This window comes from Hoplias malabaricus, chromosome 8, assembly GCF_029633855.1.
Source record: "Hoplias malabaricus isolate fHopMal1 chromosome 8, fHopMal1.hap1, whole genome shotgun sequence".
Lineage (NCBI taxonomy): Eukaryota > Metazoa > Chordata > Actinopteri > Characiformes > Erythrinidae > Hoplias > Hoplias malabaricus.
In genome coordinates, this window is record NC_089807.1 from 12,538,719 (window position 1) to 12,550,035 (window position 11,317).

Sequence of the window (11,317 nt, forward strand, 5' to 3'; positions counted from 1 at the left end):
ACTGATTTCATTATCGACGAATGCTTGTTATGCTCCTGAAGGACTTTTTGTGGATTAAATGGTAAATGACTTGCCTAGTCAAAGAGCTCTGCCCATTTTGATAACGTAGTGCCTGTTAGTATCACCTGGAGGTTGTGCCATCAGTAGCCTTGACATCCAGGCAGTAGTACCACTTGGATCTGCTGCACCAATGACCTGGCACTAGCCCAACCCTTTTAAAGCAAGAGGATTGGCTAGAGTGTAGCCAATGTCTGAGGCAAGCATTTTGTATTGCTCAAAGCTCCGCTGGTTGGAGAATGCAAGGAGGAGAGTGGATGTGCTAATCAAGACACTAATTTAGAGCTGTGGGTCAAGTGGCTGTCAGTCACATTACAAATCACTGAGTGGTACAATAAACTGAGGTGAAGCCCTTTGCTAAAATAAAGGAACTGAATATATGTTAATACTAACTTTGCTATGCCATTCATGCTGATGATTAGCCACTACTGCCAATGGTGACCCCCCCCCCCACTCAAAAAAAAACATACCATTTATTAATATACATTGTTATTATAATTGTGTAATAATATAATATAAATAATATAATATAAATTGTGTTATTACCACATGTAGTCTGTAGCAGTGCCATAGGATTTAAAGGTGTGAATGAAAAATGATTAAACGTTGTAATTTTCCTGGCTCTTGGGAAGACTTTGATGTGATTAATTTTTTGTTTGTTTTTATCTACAACATGTCTTAGTTTAGACTATTAATTTCAGCATCGTCAGATCATTGAATTAAGCCCTATACATGGCATCCTATATAGACAGTGGTAATTTACATGTATCAGACTTAATGGCACAGGAACCCAAATGGCCTGCATAATTAAGACTGGGATTAGATAAAGATATGAGATTTTATGGAAATTTATTTAGGAGTTTTTAGGCGCAGTAAAAAATTTCACACAGGTAAAGTAGACTTGTGGGGAAAAAAAATATTATAGAGCAGTTTTATTGTAACTGATGACTGTTCGCCACTAGAACGCAGGCCACAGGCTTCACAGAGAAGCATCCTCTGAGCTGTGTAGACTGACCTCTAAAGGAGACTCTGTCTATGAGGTCATCTCCCCGAAAGCCTCGAGGGGCTCCGCTGCTTTCAGAGGATCTGGAGGATGATATGAGAGTTTTTATTGCACCAAGCTTGTAGTTTCCATCTGAGAATAATGGCCAGCGGGGGTGAAGGGTTTGGTTATTGTGACAGAGTCTTCACATGTTATCTCATGAAAAGAGCCATGAAAAAGTGAACATCATCCTATTTTACTGAGACTTTTTAGTGTGTCTGTGAGCTGGACATGAGAGAGGAGACAATGCAGATCCATTGTTTCATTGTTTACGTTCAGGCTTTCTAGTGCGTCTTAATAAAAAGCAGAACTGTGTTTATTATGTGCAGTAAATTACTGGGTTTATCAGGAAAATTCACAGCTGGGGTCTGGTAAATGATCTGGATGTTTTTCAAGGTTAGCAGTCAGGAATAGGACAACTGGAGAGTTGGCATAGATCCTGACCTTGTACACTGGACATGAGCCATATGGTGGTAACCAAAATTGTAACCAAAAAATGTTTTTTGAATAGCTGCTCTATTGCGTAGGCAAAGGTCTGCGTGTTGTATACACCCTTGCCGAATGTTTTGTAGAAACTACAGATGACAGAACATGCTTTGACAGATTTGTGGTTACAGCAGTATGTTACCTTTATTGAATCCAGAAGATGTTTAATGCAAAGTGGAAACCTCAGAATGAATTGTTGCTGAGTATTACAGTAGGCTATAATAAAACAAGCCAATGGTTCCGCACATAACAATGGAATCTGTCCTTATGAATAACTGTGTATGAGTGTTCGTACGTGGGTGTCTGTCGTACTAAAACGTAAAGTATAGCACTCATGGCCCACACTAAGCAATAAGAATGAATTTGGCTTAGCAGCGAGTGCTTGTTTGATGAATCTGGCCTGTTGAGTTTATGAAGATCAAATAAGCTCATTGTGTGGCTTGGCTTTCATCAGAGCAGCTCTGCTCAGTGCGAGGCCATGAATCCAGGGCTAGGGAGGTGGGTGATGGATGGACGGAGGCTGGGCCCCATCACGGCCCGTCCGGCGAGGCTCCCGACAGCCAGGCCGAGGTTAGAGAGACAGAGGAGGAAGATCAATTCCTTGAGCACAGGGAGAAATTAGGCATGAAATTAAAGCTAGCTATCGCTGACCGCTGCCTGATCCCAGCTGCAGTTAAGCTCTTATTCCGACAGTTTTGTGCGATAGCTCACAGAGCACCGGGCCACTCATGTCCATTTGGTAGATCCAGGACTTGGAGGGAGTGGACAGAGACACAGACAAAGGCAGTGCCCTAGTCCTGCGCTAAGATGGCCGCCAGTTTGGACGCTGATGACCCGCCATTACTTATACTGCTTGAGACCAAGTGCAAGGTCAGTTCAATCTGGCCCCACCATAAATCAGTGCACTAGTGGAGAAGCCAAGGTTACAGGCCCTGACAGCCGTCACTGAGGAGAGGGTATTTATAGATGAGAAACAGGGAGGGGTCTCTCTGTGTGTGTGTGTGTGAGAGAGAGAGAGACTCTGTGTGTGTGCACCTGCAGTTACATGTGCTCAAGTCTGAGGAGGAAACCTCTATTGTAACTGGAAGAACCTATTGTTAGCCACATCCGAGTATCTGACTAATTGTGCAAGATGGAATGCGATGTAGCAAATAGTGAACTGTAACTCTTTCATAATGTGATTTTTAAATACCAGTGTCATAGTGAATTTTAAATGTAGAGGCATGTAGAGGCTGTGGTACACTGGCATGCTTAGGAATGAGAGCAGAAATCTGCATGGTGTGCCACCTAGAGTCTGTTTATGATCACAGCACTTTGTGAGGGTAGTGGGTGAAAGGCCTTTGGCTGTTACTAAGACCAGCTGGTTTGAGTGGAACTAATGTTTCCATTGGGAACTAATAGCAGTTCACAGCATATGCAGTATATGATATATTCACTGCATGTGTTTTCTGTCCTAAATGCGCTCATAAATAGAAAAATATACCCAAATACTGGACAAGTGTAATAAGGCAGCTTACTGTAATGGACAGATTAGCACTGCTGTACCACTTGAGGAAACACAGCATGGTGCTTCCTGAATTGTGACTGAGAACAATAGGTTTACGCTAGTTATTCTAAGAATTAAACTTTATTATCATCCACCTACAAACACAAAGTGAGCAGTGAATAATTCTCACATTAAAGAACTCCACATATATGCTGATTATATAGTGCATTCAGGAATTGGACAGTGACATTTGGCTCTATACTGTATGAGCTGTGCGAGTAGTGAATAGTGACTAAGCATAAAATGCAGAAAGCCAGCTTTAATTCACATATATTTATATCTACAGTGGATGCACAAAATTATGGCAGGATACTGCTTTCTCTTTCCCAAAACATGTATTGATATAATAACCTTAAATATCAGCTAATACCAATACAGACCTGACAGTTCTCCTTTTAAACCAAGATCATTTCAAATTGTTTTCATTCTATTACAGTCAAACGAGCCTCTTAAAGTACACTATAATGCTTAAACCTTTCAAACCATTTACTGCCCCAAAAAAGGAGGAAATACATAGCTAACAATATGACAGTACTATCCGTAGTGTTTTTTTTTAATGGAAACTCTGACCCCTCATGTCCAGGGACCAGGGTATTTTTGAGCTGTATGTTTAGGATAAGGATGTCACTTAAAGATGATATTTCTGATGCACTGTATATGAATGTGTTATGACAAGACAATGAGCCAAAGCATGCTACTAAGGCAACATTAGTTTTCAAGGAAGAGCAACTGAAATGTTTCTTATAAACAGGGACTATCACCTGAACAGGGCATTTTGACTGACTGTGCATCACTAAGAAGATACGCAGCTTTTGGTGATGTCTGTGAATGGCACTAAATCTGTATGTACAACAATAGCCAAGCTTGATATCGAATAATTTCATATCCTGGATTCTGGAGTGCAGAGCCAAATACTGTATCACTGTCTAATTGCGTGCACTGCTGCTGTTTCTGTATCCTACATTATCTTTTTAAATGGCTACTGCTCTTTCTTATTGAATAATCTTTAGCCAATACTTTGCTCAAACAATAGATCACGTTAGGATGAAGCTTTTATGAGTCTTTCAGGCATTATGCCTTGTATCAATATGCCACCAACTGACTTTTGTACATTTGTCTGGAAATATATGTAATCTGTACCCTTCCATGCTTTCATCATTTATCCAGAATCTTAGTATATACCAGATAATGTTATTAATATATGAGGTAGCACAAACTGAAATGTGAATTTGATATATAGATTATAATAAGATATATTAGCTCAGAGAGCATCAAGGTTGCACAAATGGAACTGGGGTTGTGGGGTCGAGCCCCGCTCCAGGTGTCTGTGAGGAGGTGTGTTCTCCCAGTGTCAGTGTGGGTTTCCTCCGGGTGCTCCGGTTTGATCCCACGGTCCACAACCACACATTGGTAGGTGGATTGGTGACTCAAGAGTTTCTGTAGGTGTGAGTGTGTGTCCAAGCAGTGTCCAATAATATTCATTTATCAATCCATATTCATTCATTCATGGATTGATGAATGAATTTTAGCTCAGTTATATATTAAAACAGGTCTGGGACTATTCATTATTCATTCATTCATTCATTATTCACTTATCCAGTTCATGGTCATGGTAGGTCCAGAGCATACCTGGAATCATTGGGCGCAAGGTGGGAATACATCCTGGAGGGGGCGCCGGTCTGGGAGTAGACTGATCTTAACCCGGTGATATTTTATAAGTTGCACTTGAATTTAAAAGTTTGGAATCACAACTTAAAATTCATGTTTTCCATTATACAAGAAGGGGCGGCACGGTGGCGCAGCAGGTAGTGTCGCAGTTACACAGCTCCAGGGACCTGGAGGTTGTGGGTTCCATTCCCGCTCCGGGCGACTGAGAAGTTGGTGTGTTCTCCGTGTCCGCGTGGGTTTCCTCCGGGTGCTCCGGTTTCCTCCCATAGTCCAAAAAACACACGTTGGTAGGTGGATTGGTGATTCAAAAGTGTCCGTGTGTGTGTGTGTGTGCTGCCCTGTGAAGGACTGGCGCCCCCTCCAGGGTGTATTCCCGCCTTGTGCCCAATGATTCCACTAAGCTCTGGACCCACCGCGACCCTGAACTGGATAAGTGCTTACAGATAATGAATGAATGTTTTTATACAAGAACAATATGGTGGCAGGTACATATATACAATGATTTAAACGCATCAGTCCTGACCAGCATCACAGTATAATATTCATTTATGAAGACCTTGTTATTGTCAAAATCAAGTATCTAAATGACTTTTTTGTTGTTTGGTTTGAAGCATTTAAAGCTGTGTTTGTTTACATTTTCATTTTTAGACCAAACAATAAACAATATGAAATAAAACTCCAAAGATGTTCTAAAAGCATGTGAAGTCACAGCTCAAATAGATTTAAACAAGGAAAAAAAGAAAGTATAAAATAATGCTAAGAATTCAGTGAACTCAGAAAAAAGCCAGAATAAACGCTATATATTTGTTCTATTTTTATTTTCCTCTTTGCATCTTGAGCTAAATCTCATCCCTCCCAGTCTTGTTGCTTCATTCTTTTACACTTTTTAAGAGTCATTCCTTTTGTCTGGATGCCAGCAGATTGCTGTCGAATGTGGCATATTGCTGCTAGTTGGTAACTGAGAGGGTGAAGTGGCGTTCAGAGTATTTTCTGTCTGTCTTCCCAGGCACATGCGACAAGGTCCAGGCTTTAGTCTGAGAGACTGACTACAGGTTTCACTCTGCAATTCCCCATCTTACTTTTGCATACATTATTATTGAAGTTAATTTCCCCCAATATCCATACATGTCTGGTTTCATTGAGATAGTATTAAATGATACGTTTCAATATGCATTCATGTCTGGTTTCGAAGGGATTCGGTTCCTGTTTTACCAACATCCCTTTTAAATTCTTTAGTAGATGTTGTAATTCTTTAGTGATTCAAACCTAAAAGAATTTGAACTGGTTTTTCTTATTGTTATATGTCTGTGTGCAGATAAGCATCTTATACTTGTTGAACCCACTGTGAGGATTTCAAGAAAATAAAGGTAGTTTAAATTTTAACTGCAATATTGGCCAAAGAAATTGCAATTTGATATTTTCTGAAAATCATTACCTACTACACTCTCACCTCTACCATCATGAAAAACACATGGGCCTGGACATGACACAGCAGCATTCTAACAGCTATGACTTCAGCACTGACTGAAACCCCACTACATTTAAGACCCTGTGTAAATTTGTACGTTTTTCCATCTCTTTGCTTTGTGTAGTTGAGTGTTAGATGTTAATGGATGTGCAAACGTCTTCCTGAAAGCAGATGAATGAACAGTTCCACGGTAGGGTAGAATGGACTAATGTCATTTCAGGAAACGAATACACAACATTCTGATTTAACCACTTGGTGAGACATTGTGTGTTGTTTATTCACATTCACTTTTGTTTTGTGTTTCTGATGTCATATGCATACGGACACTAGAGGGTGCTCAGGGCACACTCATGCTCTGTCTGCTTGGAAAACAAGAAACCCTTGGTGTAAAGAAGGTCAAAGGTCACACATTTAAAGCCTCAGATGTATGTAAGTCTAATGAATCCATAAAGAAAAAGAGTCTCAGCTTTTTATGTGCCGTAAATAACTTTCAAGATTCCAATCAGTGTGGACTAGCTTACAAAATAAAAGCCCCCATTGCTGCTATAACTTATGCATTTGTATGTGTCTTCCTGCAAGAAAATGGAGGAGATTTTGGAATCAACATCAAAGACTTGAAACTCATGTTGCTCCGCTCTTAGAAGCAAATGCTAGGCTCACATACGATACCTTAGTCCTCTCTCTCCAGGGTCATGACAAACCCAAGACATCAAACTTCCATTCATTCACAAATGCTGGGAGACATTTTACTGTCTTAATTTACAACAGCAAAACAATAAGCCAATACACAGCTAGAATACGCAAGGTACATGTGTCTGAGACCTGTCTTTCCTTTTATACTGCTCTAAAGGGAGTTTACCTAGAAACCTATTTGAAGTCATTGTGCTTCCATTCTTTTTGTGTAGTGAGCTGAAATTTCAACGAGTGGTGATAGTTCGCAACTACCTGTAATGGTGGAGTACACCCAGTAAAAAAGGCACACTGAATGTCTGCCCACTACGAATAACAATAAGCACAATATCCCAGTTTGCATTGTGCTCTGTAGCCAGTGAGTGCGAGCAGGACTCTCTCAATCAGACAGGGCATTTCTTTTACTCTTCAGGTGGCACTTTACAGCTCTTTAAAGTGAAAGCAATGAAAGGCTGTAATCGGCCAGGAGTTATTAAGTGTTCTTGAAGGGGAGCGCTTTAACCTTTAATGGTCTGGGTCATCTGCTTGAGATGACCACACTTTCTAATTGCCTTTTTTTAAATTGTATTTGAATAGTGTGTTAGAAGTGAACTCTTTGGTTAAAAAGTGTTTTTTTTCAAGTCTGAGCATGGTAATGGTTAACTTATTTATGAACTGGACTGGTGTGCCACAGCTTAGCTGAGTTTAGTAGAGGAACCTGTCTCAGTTAGATGTTTGAACAGCCAGTTAGCTGTGGTGGTGATGCATTGGCAGATGCGGTCAGTGAAAAGTGGATGTGGTGGGAGCACCATAGTTTGGGAATGCACGTGGTCACTGAGTGGAGCAGTGCTGCGCTGTGAAGTCTGGGTCTAATTAACACGGCCAAATGGGCATTCCCACTGCAGCAGGTGCTGAAAAAAATGTCCTAATTGTGTAACGATGAATGGTCTGTGTTAAGAGGGGACATCATCTGCTAGTTAACTGTGTGTGTGAGTGTATGTGTGTGTGTGTGTGTGTACAGTATGCTGTAATTTACATACAAATATAATACATATAGGATTTGTCTTGATATTGTTAAAAACTATTTAAACAGATATAAGGTGGTGGAGGTGATTTTGTCAGTTTGCCAGCAAATTAAGTAACACTCATGTTACTTGAAGGTATTTACACAGCCAATCAGCATTCACACTACTGTATTTTTCACACTACTGTATTTACACACACTGTATTTTATTACCACTGCTTTTAACATATACATAACATGATGTTTTGAATGTATTGAACACTCTATACATTGTAATCCTATAGTTCTTCAGTTATTCTGCCCTTTGTTTATATACCGTTCCTTGTTTGTTGTTTCGACCAGAAGAGGATGGGTTCTCCTTTCGAGTCTTGGTTGCTCTCAAGGTTTGTTCCTCATGCTCTATGGGAGTTTTCCCTTGCAACCTCACTACAGTTTGCTCACTCAGGGCTAGGACCAAGGATATTTTAACGTTACTTTGTGACAACGACAGTTGTAAAACATGCTCTAAAAATAATATGGAATTGAAATATAAGTTGAGGATTCAGTAATTTGAAACAGACATGCCTCCTGACTTACAGATGTTACAGCTGACTACAGACTACTTTCTCACTCTGTACTGAATGAATTTTAAACCCAGCCCAATTTTAACTCATATGACCCCACTTCCTTGCATAATACCAGGACATGTTAAGGGTAAAGGCATAAACCCAAGCCATCACCTCAATGTGGATGAATGCAGAGCTTAGAAGCATTTCCTTGTCCCCTTGTCTTTCTGTAAGCCAAAGCAAACTAAAGCTAAGCATTGGAAATGTTTTGTTCCGTTCTCTGGCCCTTTCTTTGATATCTGTCAGCTTGAGCAGAGTGAAAACCATACAGGGGTGTGGAGGAAGCTTGTCGGCTGTCCACTGTTTGCCTTCCAAGTCCTTTGTGTTAAAACAGATGTTTATCACCCTCCCGGCATGTCGGTGGAATCTCCAAACAATTTGTCAAAATCATCTTCTTTGGATTTCCATCACTTGAAAAGCAGTGGACAGGTTGTTTTTACACCAGTTGTGACAGTGGCCATTGTATAATAGCTACTGTTCTGAATCTTTAGCACAGCAGGGATCGAAACCCCAGAATAAGGAAGCCCACAGAATTGTTAGTTTTTCTTCTTTTGCCTCATTTAAAATTGCCATAATTGTTTCTGGTTCTGGACCCATTTCACATCACTGTTCCACTCAAACAGACTGTTGAGTAAGATTCTAAAGCTTCAAACACCATGAAGCTGAAAGTTGTTCAATTCTGAAAGAGACTGCTACAACCAGAGGTTCAGAGCAAATCGTTTCCCGCTCTATTTGTGCAAAACAATTTCTCAAATAATCACGTTTTTCCTTTTCATAATTTAATGATGTGTTTCTTTTGTGTGGCAAGGGACACATCCCCAGTGACTACACAGATTCATTGTAATACTCCCAGTTGACTTTTTCAAAGTAAGCCTAATAACATGTCTTTATACCCAGCAGGGGCCTTTTCATGTTGTATTTATGAGCTAGCTGCGCTTTACATATTCATCCTGCGGGTGTTAAACAATTGCCGGCGGGTTGCCTCTCTGTCCCCAAAGCTTTTGCAAAGCCACCTACCTCTCTGGGTCACAGCTGTGGGACTGGACTGGCACATCATTCAACCGGTGGGTGACAGGACCCTCGCCACTCCTCCGCTGCTTCTTAGCCACATAGAGCGGTTATTACCTATAAGATGTGTTCGAGCTCAAGACTGAAATGAATTTAAGTTTGGAATTACAGAAAAACTAAGGTTCATAAATGGTCCTTGGCCTGAAAGTAGTTGTTCTAGGACTATAGCAAAAGTAGAACTTTAAAACAGTGTTGATCAGAGTTTCTTTTGCATATCTCAATAGAAAACACAGTTCAGGTTCTTAAGGGACCCCACATTGATTCTACATGATTGGCATAGCTGAAAAGAATGCTTTTTGACACCTTTATTTTTACGAGTGTTTCTGTGCTGTTGTTCTTGTCAGTTTGCAGAGGGACTCTAAGGCGACATAGTGACGTGAAAGCGACATCAACAAACATGGCGAGCTGAGGCTGAAGAGTCTCTCTAGCTCAGTCTGGCTGTAGTGTTGGAGGGGGTGTGTGTTGCTGTAACAGCACAGCCTTCAGCTTTACAGACCTCGTTGAACACAAACAGGGCATCCCCAGGCTCCGGGAAACAGGCAGGCAGATAGAAGGCCAGTGATTGATAAGTCTCCCCTGCTAGCACACTGACAGCTCATGTCGAGGATCCAGTGAGTTCCGTATCAAATGTATCAACTGCTCGCCAAAACAGGTCTTATTTCAATGCCTACCCCCTCCTCTCCATCCCCTCCTCCCATTGCTCATTGGCAATACATCAAAACTCCCATTCAGGCTCCCCATTTGTTATCCACATCTATTTCCTGTCAATATAATGTCAGTAATAAATCAAGTTTTGATAATGATGAAAGGCTGTTAACTGCTACTGTGCCTATTTCAAAAACTGTGCTGTAGAGGTATAGTGCGGTTCTTATAAATACACTACCATTCAGGTTTAGTCTGTAGTGTGACCGTATTAAAAATACTTTTTAGTCCCATAACTGTAACTGAAAAACAACTAAATATAGCATAACAATGTGATGGTAATATTCCTTCAAGGTGGTCACAAAGTAGGTGGTAACAAAGATTCTCATTGACCCTAGGGGTCTATTTCTGGGGGTTTTGATAAGGAGTTTGGGTGGTGGAGAGGGCAGAGGGGTGAGACCCAGAGACAGGGCAGCGTGAGAGGGAGAGGGAGAGAAGAAGGACGACAGGGTCCAGTACAGGGTTATCAGGACGTTAAAATATCTGGCTCCCTCTGTCAGCAGAGCAGGGTGATTAACACATCGACAGCTTCGAACTGAAAGACAGGCGGGCACAGGGGTGAGAGTGGAGAGATAACAAGACTGATTGACGTATGAAGGGTGAGAGAGAGAGAATGCCTGTGGAATGCTCTGTTGTTCCCTCACCCCTCTTGCATTTACCCTGTCCAACTGAATGTTCTTAAAAGCATTCCTGACAGTTAAGCCACTGCTGTCTTAAATAGCACTAGTTTACCTAATTAGGCATTTAGAGAGATTGTGTTAATATATCAATATTTCTTCAAATGTAAATTGATCTTTTATATAATTTTGAAACCATATGCAGTGATTCAATGTTCAGAATTGTATATTTCTACTTATAATGTGTATATATATATATATATATATATATATATATATATATATATATATATTATATATATATATGTATAAGGTGTATAAGTATAAGGTATGTGTACAGTATATTTGTAATTCAAAACTCAAAT